Genomic DNA, 21,040 nt, shown 5'->3' with positions numbered 1-21,040 from the left:
ACAATGGAATACTACTTAATCATAAAAAGAGAACGAAATAATACCATTTGCAACAACACGCATGGGCCTACAGATTATAATGCTAACTGAAGTCAGAGATAAATATCATATATCCCTTTTATATGGGATCTAAAAACAAGTTGATATAAATGAGCTTACTTCCAAAACAGAAAGAGATTCACAGACATAGGAACACATGTCTGGTAACCAAAGGGGGAAGGGGGAGTGGATAAATTAGTTGTTTGGGATTGATGGGTACACTCACTGCTACATGTTAAGTCGATGACCCACAAGGACCTACGGTATAGCACAGAGAACTATAAACTCGATATCTGGTAATAACCTATATGGGAAAAGAATCTGACAAATGTTTATATGTATATACACGCACATATATAACTGTATATATACATATATATGCACATGTAACTGTATTTACTTATACAGATATCAGTTCAGTTCAGTTCATTTGCTCAGTCGTGTCCGACTCTTTGCAACCCCATAGACTGCAGCACGCCAGGCTTCCCTGTCCATCACCAACTCCCAGAGCTTGCTCAGACTCATGGCCATCGAGTGGGTGATGCCATCCAACCATCTCCTCCTCTGTCGTCCCCTTCTCCTCCTGCCTTCAATCTTTCCCAGCATCAGGGTCTTTTCTAGTGAGTCAGTTCTTCGCATCAGGTGGCCAAAGGATTGGAGCTTCAGCTTCAGCATCAGTCCTTCCAATGAATGTTCAGGACTGGTTTCCTTTAGGATGGACTGGTTGGATCTCCTTGCAGTCCAAGGGACTCTCAAGATAAATGCATATATATACATAACTGGATAACTCTGCTGTATACCTGAAACTAACAATACTGTAAATCAACTATACTTCAGTAAAAAATAAAAATTAAATGTCTGAACTTATGACTAGTTTCTAACTCTAAAACTCATACTTCGTGAAATATAAACATTCAAAGGTACTGGTGTGAACTGTAGCCATTCTATTAAGACAAAACCTCATTGACGGGCTGACTGAAGAGATTAAATAATGAAACTATATTTAGGGGTAAAAGTTAAAAGGAAAAGTTTCATCTTCTCCTATAGGTACTTTTTGGATTGAACTAAACTTGTACTTAACTGGAGTGATTTATAAAGGACTGATTTAAGCAGGGGTTTTAACTATCAAAGTCCAAATGGACATGGCAGCTCTTTGCTCTTTGTCACATACATTTACAGCATAACCTGAAAAGGAAAGTACTGTGTACCCCTCTGAAATGTTTCAAATTTTTAGTCTTCTATAAATGGAACTCATACAAAAGTTATGACATAACCCTAGATATCAGAAAGCAATTGCTTATGAAAAATTCTAATTTCAACACCTTCATTTTATCATCACACATATCTCTTATTTTTGTTACTAGCAATATTGCATACATGCCAAGACTTTAGTGAAACTCTGTTTTTCAGAATATATAAGTTTGTAGAATGCAGCATTCCCAAAGACTTTTGGATAATTACAGAGAAAGTGAAAAGCATAAAAACTGTTAAAAAAGATCTGAGTCATCTATTTCCACATCAGGTTCATTATTGTTATAATAACACTGCCTTTCTAAAAAACTCAAGTACTAGCTTTCTAGTACTTGACAATATCTAATGACATCAAACAATTCACTGGAACAGGGAGCTTCTTTGATCTTCAAATTGCTGGAATTCACTTTTCTGTTACATGTTTTTTTTTTTTTTTTTTTTTTTTTAGGAAGAAAATAAGACCTGTCAAACTCTCCCATGAAATAAAACAGGGATACCTTGTGAAAATAACAGTCTTTTTATTGATCACAGCTTTCTTCTTAAATGGGGCTTCCCTTGTGGCTCAGCTAATAAAGAATCCACCTGCAATGCAGGAGACCTGGCTTCGATCCCTGGCTGGGGAAGATTCCCCTGGAGAAGGGAAAGGCTATTACCCACTCCAGGATTCTGGCCTGGAGAATTCCATGGACCATATAGTCCATGGGGTCGCCAAGAGTCGGACACGACTGAGCGACTTGCATTCTCACTTTCTCTCTTCTTCCCCTACTCTATGCAGAAGTCTAGAACCATACTATTGTTTGCAACTTCTTTCTGCCTTTTTCTCCTCTTTTTCTTGCCTACTTGATCATTCATGGAGTTTTATTGATAATTTCAGTAGCTTTTTTTATGGGAATTACCCTGCATGCTTATCTTAATAAAGCCTGGAGTTAATGACTACCTTTACTTTCTTGGCGTTTGAATGGCTCTAATCTTATACACTTTCTTTTTTTTTCTTTTTTTAATCTTATACACTTTCATCTTTCAGGATCGCTAAAATTTAATCATCTCAAGAGCACGGCAGGAAGAAGACTGGGTATGAAATCTGACAGTCTTGATTTTTTATCTTAGTTTCATCTTTTCTTGGCTAAAAACTTCGGTAAATAACTCACCTTTTTTGAGACTCGGTCCTCTGATATGTGAAACTAAGACATAATATTTAACTGCATCCTGGAAAGAACACGATTAAAAGGCAGGTGTTAGGTTCTTAGAAGTTTCAGTGACTCTTTCTACAAAATTTAACAAGGCAGCTATTAATAAGGGAATCACATCCACCTGATTCGAAATATTCAAGGTAACACTGACACGTATTTCTACCAATTCGTGATACAGTTCAGTTCCGTTCAGTTCAGTCACTCAGTCGTATCCGACTCTTGGTGACCCCATGAACCACAGTACACCAGGCCTCCAGTCTATCACCAACCCCCGTGATACAGTGTGAACCTGACACCATGCCTAAACAGAAGGAAATACAAAAACGATGCCTCAGTGACTTCAAGAATGCATGAATGGAGGGGGCTTCCCTGCTGGCTCAGCTGGTAAAGAGCCAAGGCAGGTGACACACGTTCGATCCCTGGTCTGGAAGGTTCCACAAGGAGCAACTAAGCCCACGCGCCATGAATACTGATGCCCGTGCATCCTGGAATTCAGGCTAGGCCACAAGAGAAGCCACCACAATGAGACGCCTACACACGGCAACTGCAGAGGAGCCCCTCCTTTCTACACACAACTGGAGAGGAGCCCCTCCTCTCTGCACACAACTGGGGAGGAGCCCTTCCTCTCTGCACACAACAACTGGAGAGGAGCCCCTTCTCTCTGCACACAACTGGGGAGGAGCCCCTCCTCTCTTGCACACAACTGGGGAGGAGCCCCTCCTCTCTGCACACAACTGGGGAGGAGCCCCTCCTCTCTGCACCCAACTGGGGAGGAGCCCCTCCTCTCTACACACAACTGCAGGGGAGCCCCTCCTCTCTGCAACTAGAGAAGAGCCTGCACACCAGCAAAGACCCGGCAGAGCAAAAACCAAACACGAATTAGTAGAATTAAGATAAAAAAGAATGAGTGAATGCACTTCCATGCTTGATGGGAGTGATATGATAGACATCGGTAAGCGAGTATAACTCAAAACTAGAGGCAGACTCACGGAAAGTGGTGTCTTTTCATCTTGTTTGTTGAATTAGCACATTGGCCAAGTCCTTCACTTTGGCCAGCCTCAGTTTCTTAATCTATAAAATGCAGATATGGGACAATAGCATATTTAATGTGGATTTCTAAATGTTTAAGATTCTCTGACTTGATAATTTGGAAAAGTAAACTGTGTCTCTCTGTTTATGAGCCAGACCACGAACAGGTCTAAGGTTTCAATCTGTACCATAATTCCACAGACATACTTTTAGAAATGTAGTTAATGGCTCAGATTGGTAAAGAATCCACCTGCAATGCAGAAGACACAGGTTCAATCCCTGGGTTGGGAAGATCCCCTGGAGGAGGGCATGGCAACCCGCTCCAGTATTCTTGCCTGGACCCCATGGACAGAGGAGCTTTGTGGGCTACAGTTCATGGGGTCACAAAGAGTTGGGCTACAGTTCATGGGGTCACAAAGAGTTGGACACGACTAAGGGACTAACACTACCATAAAGGGAATATTTTAGAGGAATAAAATTACCCCAGGTGTTTTAAAGATTTTTTTTTTTCAGAAGAAATAGGTAGCTTCTTGCTCAATAGCAGTAAGGCCCCTATTTATTGTCCTGTGATCTCTCAGCAAAACACGTTTCACTGACTTGTGTTAAAATGCTGTCAAATTGTGCTTTTCACACTGTAAACTCAACACTTTGATGCATTCCTTTACAGAAGGCCAGCAGGTACAGCCTTTTTCTGACAGTGCAGTAGGCTGTGTTGTTATTAACTGCTTTTTCCATATTAGGTTTAGATGGAATAGGACATTATCACTTTCCTTTCTCATGAGGAAATGAATCTGATTACTGTCCTAACTTGTGGTTATTCTTTTAAATGAGTGATACTGGATCAAAATACGCTTCTGTCAATTCACTGAATGCCTAAGAACATAACACACTTTTTACACAAAAGCAAAATCCCTTTCCCTAGTGCTGCTTCCCAAAAAAAAAAAGCAACAGTGTTTGAACATCTCTTTATCACAGATATTGTGTTAATTTCCCCACTATTCTTGCTTGCTCTTGTCATATCCAGAGGGATATATTAATAAAGTGCTCTGAAGTCATCTAATATTTACCAGCATTTCTTTGTATTACTAAACTGAGTACTTGTCACTTTATGTTTTATTTCATGGCATCAATGTTTACACAGCTGGATAAGTGTATATGCAATAGTAATCATCGGTGTTCAGCTTTGCCTTCAAAACTAATTCCATCTTTATGCCTGTTGCTGTTCAGTCACTAAGTCTTGTCCAACTATTTGCGACCCCATGGACTGCAGCACACCAGGCTCCTCTGTCCCTCACCAACTCCTGGAGCTTGCTCAAACTCACGTCCACTGAGTCAGTGATGCCATCCAACCATCTCATCCTCTGTTGTCCCCTTCTCCTCCCGCCTTCAATCTTTCCCAGCATCAGGGTCTTTTCAAAAGAGTCAGTTCTTCGCATCAGATGGCCAAAGTATTGGAGCTTCAGCTTCAGCATCGGTCCTTCCAACCAATATTCAAGGTTGATTTCCTTCTGGATTGACTTTTATACCTGAGACTAATTCTTTTTCACATAGGTTCTTCACTCCTAAGAAACAGATTTCTTGCAACTTGAAATCTGTGCTTTAATAATGTAATGGTCATCGAGCACAAGGTCATCTGCGATGACCCCTTCCATCTCGACTGTTCCCTGTATTGCTACCCCTTCCTTCACATCTGAGCTAACAGCACTTCTCCACATCAACACCAAATGTCCATCTCTTCCATCCTTCGCCGGCCCTTCAACCGTCTCTGGAATTTTGCCCCTCTGACAACCTGACTTCCCTCCTTTGTCTGCAGTTTCCGCTCTTCTGCAGCTCCCGTCCTTCCAAATTTGAAGATACACTCAATTTTTCCACATTTGGAGAACCCCCTTCAATTCCATTTTCCTCTAAATCAGTGTGCACTTGCTCTTCTTTCTATCAGGGGAAAAATGACGTGAAATAGCATTCTAACAGTAATAATTCCTCATCTTTTCCCTCTCCGATACTTTTGCTGTTGTTGCTGTCTAGTTGCTGAGTCGTGTCCGACTCTTTTGTGATCCCATGGACTGTAGCCTACCAGGCTCCTCTGTCCATGGGATTCTCCAGGCCAAAATACTGGAGTGGGCTGCCATTTCCCTTTCCAGGGGATCTTCCAGGGATTGAACTCACGTCTCCTGCATTGCAAGCGGATTCTTTCCCTCTGAGGCACCGGGGAAGCCCTTGGCAACACTTTCAGCTCCTTACAATACAGATTCTGCCTCTAGTATAGAACTGAAACTGTATTTGGACTTTGCTTCACTAGATAATCTTGGGGTGTCATTTTTTTTTTTTTTTACGATTTTAACCTGATATTTTTGCAACATTTAAAACCACAGACTACACTTGCTTACTTGTGCTATTCTCCAGTTTTCCCAGCTTTCTCTGAGACTGCACTTTCCAAAGCTGTCCGGCTGGGTCCTCTCTCCCCCACCGCCACTGCACACACCCTTCGGTGCTGACATTCATTCAGGGTTCAAAATCCATCCTCATCTTTTCACTGTGAACTCCTGGCGGCATCACCCAGCACCATCTCCAGCCCCCCAGTACCTTCCTCTTTTAAGTCTCATGGTTTCCTTTCAGGTTTGCCTTTCTGACCGTCTCCTGGGCATGTCCACATGCCAGATGACTGAGATGTGTTTTTCCTGGCGAGAGAATTTACAGGTTCAAATGTCCACAGGTACTATTCTTGCTGGTGCATGCCTTGATTATGAGCATCACTGAAGGCCTCTAGGCAGTGTGCTGAAAAGCAGAGACGGTACTCTGCAGACGAAGGTCCCTACAGTCATGGCTATGACTTCCCAGGGGTCCCGCATGGATGTGAGAGCTGGACCCAACAGAAGGCTGAGTGCCAGAGAATTGATGCCTTTGAACCGTGGTGCTGGTCAAGACTCCTGAAAATGTCTTGGACAGCAAGGAGATCAAACCTGTCAGTCCTCAAGGAAATCAACCCTGAGTACTCATTGGAAGGACGGATGCTGAGTCTGAAGCTCCAATACTTCGGCCACCTGACATAAAAAGGAAGAAGTGGCTGGCGGTGGGGAGGAATCATGGCAGAAAATGAGGGTGGGGTCATGGAAAGAGTGAAACAAGAGGGAGCCTGGGCTTCCCGTGGATCTGCCCCCTTTCAGTATCTCCACTGCAGTCAGCTCAGTCCTTCTCTGCCCCAATTCAATCCCAGCAGGTCTAATGACATCTACTCCTGAAGCACAGGGCTCTCTGCTTCTCATTGCTTCATGCTAACCACGACATGGTCCTCATCAAGGGACCAAGGCGGACTGAAGCTGGAACTCCACATCCAAAGCTGCTCCCCACATGGCCCCCGTCAGTTTGCTGCCTGTTCCAAAAAGAAAACATCGAGAGTGAATCTCCAGTTTCCCTGGTTGGTCCAGTGGTTGAGAATCTGCCTTGTAGGGCATGCCGGGTTCGATCCACAGTCTGGGAAGATTTCACGTGACGCAGGGCAACTGAGCCTGTCCACCCCAACTACTGAAGCTCGCTTATCTAGAGTCTGTACCCCACAACAAGAGAAGCCCCCACAAGGAGAAGCCTGTGCACTGCAACTGGGGAGCAGCCCCCGCTCTCCATAACTAGAGAAAGCCTGCACGCTGCCAATAATGAAGAGAATAAATAAAATTATAAAACTCCAGAACTATTTATGAAAGCATCTACCAACAGTTTCGATATAAATAAACATTTTTTTTAAGTGAATCTCCCTAACTCTGAAGCCATCTCTCCTTTCTAAAGAAGGCTAACGTGCCTGAGAATGGATGCTTTTGAACTGTAGGTGTTGGAGAAGACTCTTGAGAGTCCCGTGGACTGCAAGGAGATCCAACCAGTCCATCCTGAAGGAGATCAGTCCTGAAGATTCAGTGGAAAGACTGATACTGAAGCTCCAATACTTTGGCCACCTGATGCATAAAACCAACTCATTGGAAAGACCCCGATGCTGGGAAAGAAGGCAGGAGGAGAAATGGACGACAGAGGATGAGATGGCTGGATGGCATCAGTGAGTCAATGGCCATGAGTTTGAGCAAGCTCCAGGAGTTGGTGATGGACAGGGAAGCCTGGCGTGCTGCACTCATGGGGTCACAGAGGGTCAGACATGACTTAGAGACTGAAGAGCAAGCCAACGCCCTTTCTTCAGCCTCAATAGCTCTGCCCGTGGAAGTCCATAACAGCAATAACAGCTTTATTATCCACTTCTTCCTGGGCACATTTATTTTTGCTGCTCTCTGAAAGGGTTACTTCGGTGCACTTGTGCACTTAATAGATGGGGAGATTATTGTTGATTTTATTAAGTCTTAACAGCAATTGTTTTAAACACTGATTTCCATATAACATTCAGAATTACGGAGTTTTTTAAGAGTCAAAGCAACTTTAGACATCTTTTAGCTCAAACAGCTCAATTTCCAGACAAAACTAAGGCCAAACACCATTTTCTCCGAGACATGAAGCAATCAGTGTCAAAGCAGATAAACACCAGCTCTCGATGAGGAACAAAATGGAAATGAACATTATTTCAGCTCATAGGATTAATGTGGTTTGGCACGATCCATACTGAAAGAGCTCATATAAAATGTAATAAATTAGGGAGCCTATGAAAGCATTCTGACCAGAACTGTACTGAGAGTTGTTTATTCTGCAAGATAAAATGGGTTATTTATACATATAAAATTGTTTATGATTAACTCACACACTGTACTTTACAGGCTAGGAAAACTTGTTTTAATTTTTACTATTAAAAAAAATTATGGCTATGTAATTACATTTATAAAGTTCCTGCTTTGGCCTGGTATCTTCAAAACATTACATGATTCTATATTTTCAAGGGATGAAGGTCAGCTAGATAGCCAACACCAATGGATACATTAGACCAAAAAGTGGAGAATCTGCCTTCAAACCCAGGTATTGCTACCTAAGTAGAAAAAAAGGATACTGTAGTTGGATTAAGGATTTCCCAAGTGGCTCAGACGGTAAAAATTCTGCCTGCAGCTCAGGAGTCCTGCGTTCAATCCCTGGGTCGGGAAGATCCCCTGGAGGAGGAAATGGCACCCCACTCCAGTATTCTTGCCTGGAGAATCCCAGGGACAGAGGAGCCTGGTAGGCTACAGTCCATGGGGTCATAAAGAGTTGAGCAAACACCACTTTCACTTTCATACTTTCACTTTAATTGGATTCAACCACAATTTTATTTTAAAATATCATAGTCTGTCGGAAAATACCCCTTTCATTTGAAAAATCATATTCACTTACAATTCACATTCTTGATCCTAGAAGTGACATTTTATAATTCCAATATTCGGCATGCCTCTGAGTCAGGAGTTTTATCTTGGATGCCCTTTAAAGCAGCATTCCCGAATGTTAAAATGATGAATGGTTTTTTATTAAATTTACCGGCCAATCTGCCAATACCTATATGGAAAGCAACGCTTTCCTTTGTTAAGGAATTCTTAGTTTTAATTTACGTGGTTAGAAATGCAATGTGCTTCAAGTTTCCAATCATGCGGTTTTGCAATTTCAACTCAGAAACAATCTCATGAGGAAGAAAAAGTCATATCTTGACATAAATTTAATTTCTTGGGCCTCTTGTTACTTTTCATGCTAAGGTACTTCAGCAGTGTCCAACTCTCTGCGACCTCATGGACTGCAGCCTGCCAGGCTCCCCTGTCCATGGGATTCTGCTGGCAAGAACACTGGAGTGGGTTGCCATTTCGTCCTCCCTGGGCTCCACCCGACACAGGGATCGAATCCTTGTCTCTTGCACCTCCTGCATTGGCAGGCGGTTCTTTACCACTAGCACCATCTGGTCACTTTAGACTTTGCAAAACAGCAAATGAGTTTCTGTTCTTAATTCCCTCCCAAAGCAGTCTTCTCCTTCACTAGCCTTGAGGATCTCTAGAAAGGAAATGGAGGATTTTGTGTAAGTTGTCTACAACCTATCAGTTCGAGAGTTTAGCATCTACGTTTCACTGCCTACTTACAACAGTGAAGCGAAGGGCAAGTCGCTCAGTCATATCCCACTCTTTGCGATCCCATGGACTGTATAGTCCATGGAATTCAAAAGGCCAGAATGATGGAGTGGGTAAGCCTTCCCCTTCTCCAGGGGATCTTCCCGACCCAGGGATTGAACCCAGGTCTCCCGCATTGCAGGCGGATTCTTTACCAGCTGAGCCACAAAGGAAGTCCACTTACAACAGAGAAGAAGGTAATTATTGAGTTATTGAAAAATTAAATTTGACCCAACTTCTCATGGCAACTGCTTTGTTTGAAAGAGACAACCCTGACTGGTATGTAAATTGCCCCAAGAGGTAAGTTACAGACAGAGCTGGAATAACAGCAGCAGTGCTAACTTCCTGCTGCTACTGGTCGGGTAGGTCAGTTATGACACTGTGCTAACGAGGTCAAGGTTACGTTCCAAGCCCAGGTGGGTGGCTGATGTTACGCTGATCCATGACCAGGAAATGCACCTTCAATTTCAGCTGTTTCAGAATCTTATTAGGGACAGCAAGTTCCTTTAATTATGTGTATTTTTTAATATTTATTTATTGTGCTATTCTACATTATGTTATTACTTCTTCTTCTTGTTTTTTTTTTTTTTTTTTTTTTTTTTTAGCTGCACGTGGGGCATATGGGATCTAGTTCCATGACCGAGGATCAAAATTGGGTTCCCTTCATCGTAAGCACACAGTCTTCCTGCAAGAACATCAGAGAAGTTCCAACACTTCTTAAATATAGGAACACAGCAAACGTTTCCACATGTACTCATATGTCTTTGGGGGAAACTATACATTGATTTATAATATGCATTTGGGTAACTGGGAGATAAATTATAAATTATTCAGTTACAAACGACATTTTCTCCCACAGGAACATGGGCTTGCCTGGTGGCTCAGCCGGTGAAGAATCCACCTGCAATGCAGGAGACCCCAGTTCGATTCCTGGGTTAGAAAGATCCCCTGGAGAAGGGCACGGCAACCCACTCCAGTGTTCCTGCCTGGAGAATCCCCATGGACAGAGGAGCCTGGCGGGCTACAGTCCATGGGGTTGCAAAGAGTTGGACACGACCGAGCGACTAAGAATACCCATATGAACACCATCTGAACGTGACTGTTCAGATTCTGTGCTGGCCTGCCAGCGACGGAGGAATGTGTTTAAAGTTCTGTCTTCAGAAACAGACTCACAGACTTAAGAGATGAACATATGGCTGCCAGGGTAGAAGGGTGGGGGAAGGGATAGTCAGGGAGTCTGGGATGGACATGGACACACTGCTGCATTTAACATGGAGAACCAACAAGGACCTGCTGGACAGCACAGGGAACTCTGCTCAATACTCTGTAATAACCTTATGGTTCCCAGGGGGAAGGATGGGGGAAGGGACAGTTAGGAAGTTTGGGATGGACATGGACACACTGTTGTATTTAACGTGGAGAACCTACAAGGACCTGCTGTCTAGCACAGGGAACTCTGCTCAAAACTCTGTAATAACCTGATGGTTCCTAGGGGGAAGAGTGAGGGAAGGGATAGTTAAGGAGTCTGGGATGGACATGGACACACTGCTGTATTTAACATGAAGAACCAACAAGGACCTGCTGGCCAACTCAGTGACCTCTGCCCCGTGTCATGTGGCAGCCTGGATGGGAAGGGAGTTTGGGGGAGAAGAAATACAATGTATATGTATGGCTGAGTGCCTCTCCTGTTCACCTGAAACTACAACATTATTAATCAGCTATACTCCAATATAAAATAAAAGATTTAAAAGATAAATCATGTTCTATGTTTTCATAACTTCAGTTCCTTAAGAACGTGCCAACTTGGCTCTCAGTGTCCAGGTTAAGTCATACAGATTGGCCTTTAATTGATAACATAAAAGGTGCCAAACTATTTTCTTAGCACTGAAAACATCACGCTTTCTGTGGCCAGCGTTTCACCAAAACCAGGTGGGTCGATTTTCATCTTCACGGAAAACTGCTTGAAGGTTATGCAAGCTCTCCACACTTTGGAGGAGGGGGTGAGGTCATCCTGGGTTTCAGCCTTTAGAAACAGGTTTCAACAATGTGGTTTCTGGGATAACAAGCTTTTAGCTCAGGCTTCCCAGCGGCTCAGACAGTAAAGCGTCTGCCTGCAATGCAAGAGGCCCAGGTTCGATCCCTGGCTTGGGAAGATCCCCTGGAGAAGGAAATGGCACCCTACTCCAGTACTCTTGCCTGGAAAATCCCAGGGACGGAGGAGCCTGGTAGGCTACAATCGATGGGGTTGCAAAGAGTTGGACATGACCGAGCGACTTCACTTTCTTTCACTTTCCCAGTGGCTCAGCAGCAAAAGAGACCAGCTGCAATGCAGGGGGCGCAGGAGACGTGGGTTCAGTCCCTGGGTCGGGAAGACCCCCTGGAGGAGGACATGGCAACCCACTCCGGTATTTTTGCCTGGAGAATCCCATGGACACAGGAGCCTGGCGGGCTACAGTCCGTGGGGTCGCTAAGAGTCAGATGCAACTGAAGCAGTTTAGCACACACGTTGCACAGCCCAAGCTTGGGTTTATTATCCTAAACTTAACTTTTCTTCACTCTGATTGTATCTATATTCCCTAGCCTGTGAACCTTTCTGTAAGCTAACCACTAATTGTTTCAGAGTGAGGTAAGCCAAGTAAACCTACCTGAATAAATGAGTTAAAACCAATAAGCAAAGTAACTGCCGACACAGTGTCCTCTGGGAACGAGCAAGATTTGTTTATCCATGCTTCTCTTTCCGCCTTCTAAACCTCTGAAATCACAGGGAAAATGTGAATATTTGTTATGTAAAATGTGTTGCAAAACAGTGGAAAGAACACTTCACATGGCCTGAAATTGAGAGTGGGATCCCAGGCAGAGGGCAAGGCCAACATTCCCATTTTCAGCTTCCCCACCTCTGGGAGGATCTCAACACATCTCTGAACGCCAGGAAACAGATCATGTACCCCGCTGGTAGATGGGTACATTTTGACAGTTATCATTTAGTCCAATTCACGTTCCTGAGCCTAGAGAAAAATAAAAAGGACTCTGGGTGGAGGAGGCTGACTTGACAGGCAGAAAGGGAGTGCTCCTTTTAACATTTAGCTGCAAACGCACTGGGTATTTGAGTTGAAGAAACCCAGGGTTTGTGTGATGGAAATCTCTTTAGTGGTGGACCTGTTCAGCAGCTGTACTTTCCCATATGCGAGTGACACTTTGAAATGTGGCTAGTGCAACTGAGGAGCTGATTTTTCACGTTTTATCCTAAGTAATGCCAACATACACCCAGGTGGCCACCACAGCAGGCAGAACAGGCGACGACTCTGGAAAACGCACACACTGGCCATGCTCTGTTCTGACATCTCAGTGTGCTAGCTGTCCATGCCTGTTATCTCCTCTAATTATTTAGTAGTTAACTGCAGTTAAAAAAAAACAAAACAAAACTCGGGCTTCCCTCGTGGCTCAGACAGTAAAGAATTCTGCCTGCAATGCAGGAGACCCAGGTTCCATCCCAGATTCAGGAAGATCCCCTGGAGAAGGAAATGGCAACCCACTCCTGTATCCTTGCCTGGAGAATCCCATGGACAGAGAAGCCTGGCGCGCTACAGTCCATGAGGTCGCAGAGTCAGACACGACTAAAGAGACTGGAAAATAGCAACATCTCGTGTCTACAAAGAAAACTGACAAGTGGTGCCCTAAATTTCCTCTGAGGTAACTGAGGCAATTTAAGTTCTAAATTATACTCTATCACATTTATCTCTCACTCACGCAGCTTTTTGAAAACAGGGAATAACCTGCTGGTTGTGTGGATCAGCTTGCAAATATGAAATGTACAGAAATAGAGTAACTCCCATCCTACAAGTCTCTACATAGGCTGTATAAAATGAAGCCACTCTCCCGTAGGCTGGTAAAACGTGTGAGTCAAATTTATTTCCTTCTCTCAAAAAAGCAAGAGAGTTGCAGAAAAACATCTATTTCTGCTTTCTTGACTATGCCAAAGCCTTTGACTGTGTGGATCACAAGAAACTGTGGAATATTCTCAAAGAGATGGGAATACCAGACCACCTGACCTGCCTCTTGAGAAATCTGTATGCAGGGCAGGAAGCAATAGTTAGAACTGGACATGGAACAACAGACTGGTTCCAAATAGGAAAAGGAGTACGTCAAGGCTGAATATTGTTACCCTGCTTATTTAACTTATATGCAGAGTACATCATGAGAAACGCTAGGCTGGAGGAAGCACAAGCTGGAATCAAGATTGCCAGGAGAAATATCAGTAACCTCAGATATGCAGATGACACCACCCTTATGGCAGAAAGTGAAGAGGAACTAAAAAGCCTCTTGATGAAAGGGAAAGACGAGAGTGAAAAAGTTGGCTTAAAGCTCAACATGCAGAAAACGAAGATCATGGCATCTGGTCCCATCACTTCATGGCAAATAGATGGGGAAACAGTGGAAACAGTGTCAGACTTTATTTTTTGGGGGCTCCAAAATCACTGAATATGGTGATTGCAGCCATGAAATTAAAAGATGCTTACTCCTTGGAAGAAAAGTTATGACCAACCTAGATAGCATATTGAAAAGCAGAGACATTACTTTGGCAACAAAGGTCCGTCTAGTCAAGGCTATGGTTTTTCCAGTGGTCATGTATGGATGTGAGAGTTGGACTGTGAAGAAAGCTGAGCGCCAACGAACTGATGCTTTTGAACTGTGGTGTTGGAGAAGACTCTTGAGAGTCCCTTGGACTGCAAGGAGATCCAGTCAGTCCATTCTGAAGGAGATCAGCCCTGGGATTTCTTTGGAAGGACTGATGCTAAAGCTGAAACTCCAGTATTTTGGCCACCTCATAAAAAGAGTTGACTCATTGTAAAAGACCCTGGTGCTGGGAGGGATTGGAGGCAGGAGGAAAAGGGGACGACAGAGGATGAGATGGCTGGATGGCATCACCGACTCGATGGACGTGAGTCTGAGTGAACTCCGGGAGATGGTGATGGACAGGGAGGCCTGGTGTGCTGCAATTCATGGGGTCGCAAAGAGTTGGACACAACTGAGTGACTGAACTGAACTGAACCGAACGACATACTGGTTTTGATCACTTGATGTATTTTTTTTTTTTTAACTCAGTAAGAAGCAACTGATGGTAATTCTAATGTTGGTGCTGGTGGCATGTCTGTTGTGTATGCTCAAGATTTCCTTGTATACTGTCTAAATTATCCATTGATTCATACGCTATCATCTAATATAGGATTGTCTTTTTAAGACAGAGAAATCAGAAGACAAGCGTGTCTCTTTCTCCTTTGAAAAGTAACAGCAGCTTATTCATCCTAGTCTGTATGACCCAGCAAATACTGGGAAGGATTTTTAATATAACAGTTTTTCTTTCCTCTTCCCAACAGATTTGAAAAGACAGACCATCCCTTTCTAATTAGTAAAACAGCAACATGTCCCTGCATGGCTCTGAAAGTCAAACAGATATATAAAGGTATTAAGATAAAAACTTAAACACGAATGATTCCAATGTCAGGTAATTTTCACCATATGGCAATGGGAGGCTAATTCAATATTAAATAGTGCTAGGAATTCTGTTTCCTTTACAAAGTACACAAGTCAAAGACAGCTCTTACCACTTCCTGTTTCCTTTGTTATATTATGCCTGCTTGAGTTTCTCAGGCATACGATAACATGCCGTCTTGAAAAAAAAAAATCAAGAAACATTTTCTTGGTTAACAATTAATTGGTGCATACAAATGTTTAACAGGGTGTACTGTCAATTAAAAATAAATGTGAGCCTTCCATAAACTTCTGTACAATGTGGAGCTGGACGTTTCTGGGCCACCCTTTCAGGCTGGGGTTGGGCGAGGATTTTCAGGGTTTTTTTTCTCAGGTTTCCAGGGAGTCTCCAGTGAATCGGACTGAGTTTTATTTCTGGGTTCCCAGGGTCCAAGCCTACTTTGATTGACAACTGTTTGCAGAGAGCCGGCCGCGGGCCCAGGAATCTGGCACAAGGATTAAGAAATGACAGACAGCTTTGCTCTGCAAGGAGGTTCACACGTGCCCATGCGGTCACTGCGGAGCTGGGCAACTTGCGCCCGAGACTATCTCAGATGACCGAACTCGGATGGAATCACCGAGCGCAAGGCATGGGCAAAGGAGGGCATGCAGAGAAAGGCCTCCTCGTGGACACAGCTCCTGTGTCCTCCTCCTCGTCTCTGATTGCACTATTTATTCCCTGGGGGCTCTCACCCCCCGAGAAATGGGTTCTTCTCCAAAGTCACCAGTTATTTAATTTTCAAAAGTAAAAGTGCTTTGGATGGAAAAACACACTAATTTTTTTTTTTTAAAACCACAAGACAAGCAAAATGCTAAGTTTAACCTAGAGTAAGAGAAATCAGAGTCATAAACAATACATGGAAAGTTGATGTTGTTTGTGCAGTCCCCAAGTTGTGTCCAGTGCTTTGTGACCCCACGGACTGCAGCACACCAGGCTTCCCTGTCCTTTACCATCTCCTGGAATTTGCTCAAACTCGTGTCCATTGAGTCAGTGATGTCATCCAACCATCTCATCCTCTGTTGCCCCCTTCTCCTCTAGCCCTCAATCTTTCCCAGCATCAAGGTCTTTTCCAAGGAGTCGGCTCTTTGCATCATGTGGCCAAAGTATTGGAGCTTCAGCATCAGTCCTTCCAATGAATATTCAGGATTGATTTCTTTGAGGATTGACTGGTTTGATTTCCTTGCCGTCCAAGACACTCTCAAGAGTCTTCTCCAGCAACACACTTCGAAAGCATCAATTCTTTGGCACTCAGCTTTATCGTCTTAACTCTTGCATCTGTACATAACTACTGTAAAAACCACAGCTTTCATTATACAGACCTTTGTTGGCAAAGTGATGTTTCTGCTTTTTAATATTCTGTCTAGGTTTGACACAGCTTTTTTTCTCCCCAAGGAGCAGTCACCAAGAAATGGGTTCTTTCTTTAATGGATGCAGTCACCACCTGCGGTGATTTTGGAGCCCAAGAAAATGAAATCTGCACTGTTTCCACGTTTTCCAGTCTATTTGCCATGAAGTGATGGGACTGGATGCCATGATCTTTGTTTTTTGAATGCTCAGTTTTAAGCCAACTTTTTCACTCTCCTCTTTCACCTTCATCAAGAGGCTCTTTTTAATTTAGTTCCTCTTCACTTTCTGCCATTAATGTGGTCATATCAGCATATCTGAGGTTGTTGATATTTCTTCTTCTGGCAATCTTGATTCCAGCTTGTGCTTCATCCAGCCCAGTGTTTCTCATGATATACTCTGCATGTAAGTTAAATAAGCAGGGTGACAATATATAGCCTTGACTTACTCCTTTCCCAATTTTAAGCCATTCTGTTGTGCCATGTCTGGTTCTAACTGTTGCTTCTTGCCCTGCCTCCCAGTTTCTCAGGAGGCAGGTAATGTGGTCTGGTATTCAGATCTCACTGGGAATATTTCACAGTTTGTTGTGATAAATACAGTCAAAGGCTTCAGCACAGTCCATGCAGAAGTAGATGTGATGGAATTCCACCACCTCGACCAGCTTTAACATCAATATATGTGTACTGAGCGTCCCTCACAGCTCAGCTGGAGAAGAATCTGCCTGCAATTCAGGAGACCCTGGTTTGATTCCTGGGTCAGGAAAATCCCCTGGAGAAGTGATAGGCTACCCACTTCGGTATTCATGGGTTTCCCTGGTGGCTTAGATGGTAAAGAATTCAAGTGCAATGTGGGAGACCTTGGTTCGATACCTAAGTTGGGAATATTCTCCTGGAACCGACTCCAGTATTCTGGCCTGGAGAATCCCATGGACAGAGGAGCCTGGTGGGCTATCGCCCATGGGGTCCCAAGGAGTCAGACACGACGGAGAGACTAAGCAGACACATATGTACGTGTACAACTGAGTTACTTTGCTGCACGGAAGAAATTAACAACACTGTAAATCAACTATACTTCAATAAAATTCAAAAACAAGTAAAATTATACCAGATTACCATGAGGTACCCTCAGCGATTCTATGTGACACAAAAGAAAATAACTTTGACAACAACTTCATTTTACCCAAGTACAAATGAAACATTATATACCCAAAATTGTTTTGACATTTTCTTTTCAATCTGATTGCTACAAGACACACTGTATATGTGAGCAGCTCTCAATACACACTGGAATCATGTGAGGACCTTGTCCAGGTCCTCACATGATTTATATTTTTAAAATATAAATTTTGGAAAAATATAAAATTTATATTTTTAAAATATAAAATTCTGGAAAACAAGTATGACATGGGCAGCAGTATTCTAAAACTTCTCAGGTGAGCCCCCATGTGCATCCAGGTCAAGCAGTGCTGGGTAGATCAATACCTTTCAAAACTTACTGTGCACACAGGCCACCTAGGATACTGGGTAAAATGCAGATCATACTTGCAGGGTGAAAGCTGAGATTCTGTATCTTAAGAAGCTCAAGGTGATATGTGGAATACACTCTAAGTTGCATGTGGGCAGATGACCCTAAAGGGCAAGGTGGGGAGGAAATACACAGAAATTTCTACAAATACACAGGAATAGTTAGAATTGAGATTTTCAGGGCTTCCCTGGTGGTCTCAGTTCAGTCCAGTTCAGTCGCTCAGTTATGTCCGACTCTTTGCGACCCCATGAACCGCAGCACGCCAGGCCTCCCTGTCCATCACCAACTCCCGGAGTTCACTCAGACTATGTGCACTGAGTCGGTGATGCCATCCAACCATCTCATCCTCTGTCATCCCCTTCTCCTCCCGCCTTCAGTCTTTCCCAGCATCAGGGTGTTTTCAAATGAGTCAGTTCTTCGCATCCGATTGGCCAAAGGATTGGAGTTTCCGCTTCAGCATCAGTCTTCCAAGGAATATTCAGGATTGATTTCCTTTAGGATGGACTGGTTGCATCTTCTTGCAGTCCAAGGGACTCTCAAGAGTCTTCTCCAGCACCACGGTTCAAAAGCATCAACTCTGCGCTCAGCTTTCTTTATAGTCCAACTCTCACACCCATACATGATTACTGCAAAAACCATAGCTTTGTCTCTGCTTTTTAATATGCTGTCTAGGTTGGTCATAGCTTTTCTTCCAAGGAGCAAGCGTCTTTCAATTTCATGGCTGCAGTCACCATCGGCGGTCATTTTGGAGCCCCAAAAAATAGTCTCTCACTGTTTCCTCTGTCTCTCCATCTATTTGCCGTGAAGCGATGGGACCAGATGCCATGATGTTAGCTTTCTGAATGCTGAGTTTTAAGCTGACTTTTTCACTCTCCTCTTTCACTTTCATCAAGAGGCTCATCAAGGTGTCATGTTCTAGGGCTTCACAAAGAGTCACTTGGGAAGAACAATATGCATCAAGGATACCAGGAGCCGAGTTCCGTGACGAGCCTACAGCACGTGAAGCGTCAGTTTCGCTAGTAGGTGCTGTGTGATGCTGCAGGGCTGCAGGCTTTCACAGGGCAGGCTGCCACGGTGGAGCGGTTCCCAGGGCAAGGAACTGCAGGCGTCCGGTAACCAACATTCAGCAAAGCGCTGAAGCTCACAGCCTATGGGAATCAGGAGCTCACCAACTACCAGGAGGCGGGCTCCTCCACCAAGGCAGATACCCAAGCGTACAGGGTGTATCTTCCGTCATCCGGAAATGGACCTAGTGCTGTGTCCCGTCTGGGTACCAAATGTGTTCACCCATCAACACCGTTAACATATGTGGCTCAATGTTGCTTCTCAAAGATGCTACAAGGTGTAGCTTTGCTTCCTTTGTTTTGCAACGGCTATTGCGTCATCTGATATTACACGGTGAAGATAAATGTCTGTTTATTAAGGCAGAAATTTACAGAACATTTAAGTCAGTGCTCTAAAGGACCTAAAGGAAAAGAAGTCTTAAAAAGTGGGGACGTGTGCGTGTTAGTCGCTCGGCCGTGTCCGACTCTCTGTGACCCCATGGACTGCAGCCCACCAGGCTCCTCTGTCCACGGGATTCTCCAGGCAAGAACAGTGGAGTGGGTAGCCATGGCCTCCTCCAGGGGATCTTCCTGACCCAGGTCTCCCGCAGTGCAGGCAGATTCTTTACCATTCGAGCCACTGGAAAGCTCTGTGTGTACATATAGCTGATCTACTTTGCTGAACAGCAGGAAGTAATGCACACCCTAGACCAAGTATACTCCAATGTGCAGAAGGGCGTGGCAGCCCACTCCAGTCTTCTTGCCAGGGAAATTCCACGGACAGTGGAGCCTGGTGGGCTGCAGTCCATGGGGCTGCAAAGAGTCGGACACGACTGACCGAGTTCCACACACACAGACACATACTCCACTAAAAATGTTTTTAAAAAAGAACAGTGATGTTCTCATTACTAATTTAAATGCCCAATGGATAAATGGTTTTTCGAGCTTTAACTACCTGACCCCTCCTCAGCTGCCATCCCTCTTTTATGTTTCGTTTATTCACAGGACTCTCCCAGCTCCTGGTGATAGCTGGCTTCTTACCCAAACTGTAAGCTATGAAGGAGGCACACTCACATGGTCCCCAAGTGGGTGAAGTCGCTCAGTCGTGTCCAACTCTTTGCGACCCCATAGACTGTAGCCTACCAGGCTCCTCCATTCATGGGATTTTCCAGGCAAGAGTACTGGAGTGGGTGCCATTTCATTCTCCAGAGGATGATCCTGACCCAGGGATCGAACCTGGGTCTCTGACATTGTAGGCAAATACTTCACTGTCTGAGCCACCAGGGAAGCCTCCACATGGTCCCCAAGATGGCAGTAACTGGATGAAGCCTTCCTTCTGGATTCACTACGTAATCCTGAGCCAGAAGTTCATTTTTCTCCCTCAACTTTCTTTCCCACCACCAGAACCGCAAACTACACGGTAATATCGAAACACCAGCTGTGCTCAGATAACCTGCTGTTATATTTTCTCAGCTCTGCCTACGTTCTTGCTCCATCTGATAAGTACCGGGATTTATCTCCCTTCCAAATGGTAAAGAAAGAAGCTGGACAAAATAATAATAATAATACTAACATAAACTACGCATTGTCATGTCAGAGTCCTCCAGGGGAGCTCAAAGTCCCGGTGACCAACTCAGGAATGCAGAGGAGAGCTATCACCTACTGGATGTATCGTCAGCATAAACTTGAAGCCCATTACAAAGTGGTGCTGGGCTTCCCGTCTCAGTGGTAAAGAATCCACCTGCTGATGCAGGAGACGTGGGCTCAGTCCCTGGTCTGGGAAGATGCCACGTGCCGTGGAGCAGGTGAGCCCGGGCACCGCAATGACTGCATCTGTGCTCCACAGCCTGGGAGTCGCAACGCCTCGGCCCACAAGATACAAGTACGGAAGCCCAGGAGCCTACACCACATCCTGCACGGCAAGACAAGTCACTGCAGTGAGACCACATCCTCCAACAAGACAAGTCACTGCAGTGAGACCACATCTCCACAGCAAGACAAGTCACTGCAATGACACCACATCCTCCAACAAGACAAGTCACTGCA

At 44.2% G+C, this 21,040-nt stretch overlaps 1 protein-coding gene across 36 annotated transcripts in view; it reads right to left on the bottom strand.

Moving 5' to 3' along the window:
* The window catches only part of LOC138431407 (uncharacterized), a 332,640-nt gene that overhangs the window by 77,357 nt on the left and 234,243 nt on the right, over window positions 1-21,040 (bottom strand). The window contains exons 6-8 of one of the 36 annotated variants that reach the window (XR_011446026.1): window positions 12,199-12,305; window positions 3,470-3,551; window positions 2,439-2,496 (exon numbers count right to left, since the gene is read on the bottom strand). The exons of the other annotated variants lie outside the window; for them this stretch is intronic. The gene's annotated coding sequence lies outside the window, so the exon portion shown is untranslated. Of the gene's footprint in view, window positions 1-2,438; window positions 2,497-3,469; window positions 3,552-12,198; window positions 12,306-21,040 lie in introns of those variants that run through there. 36 annotated transcript variants of the gene reach the window in all.

The sequence above is a fragment of the Ovis canadensis genome, chromosome Y (genome assembly GCF_042477335.2).
Source record: "Ovis canadensis isolate MfBH-ARS-UI-01 breed Bighorn chromosome Y, ARS-UI_OviCan_v2, whole genome shotgun sequence".
In the NCBI taxonomy this organism is placed as follows: Eukaryota; Metazoa; Chordata; class Mammalia; order Artiodactyla; family Bovidae; genus Ovis; species Ovis canadensis.
Note: the sequence above shows the minus strand (reverse complement) of the source record. Positions and strands in the feature narration are given on the sequence as shown.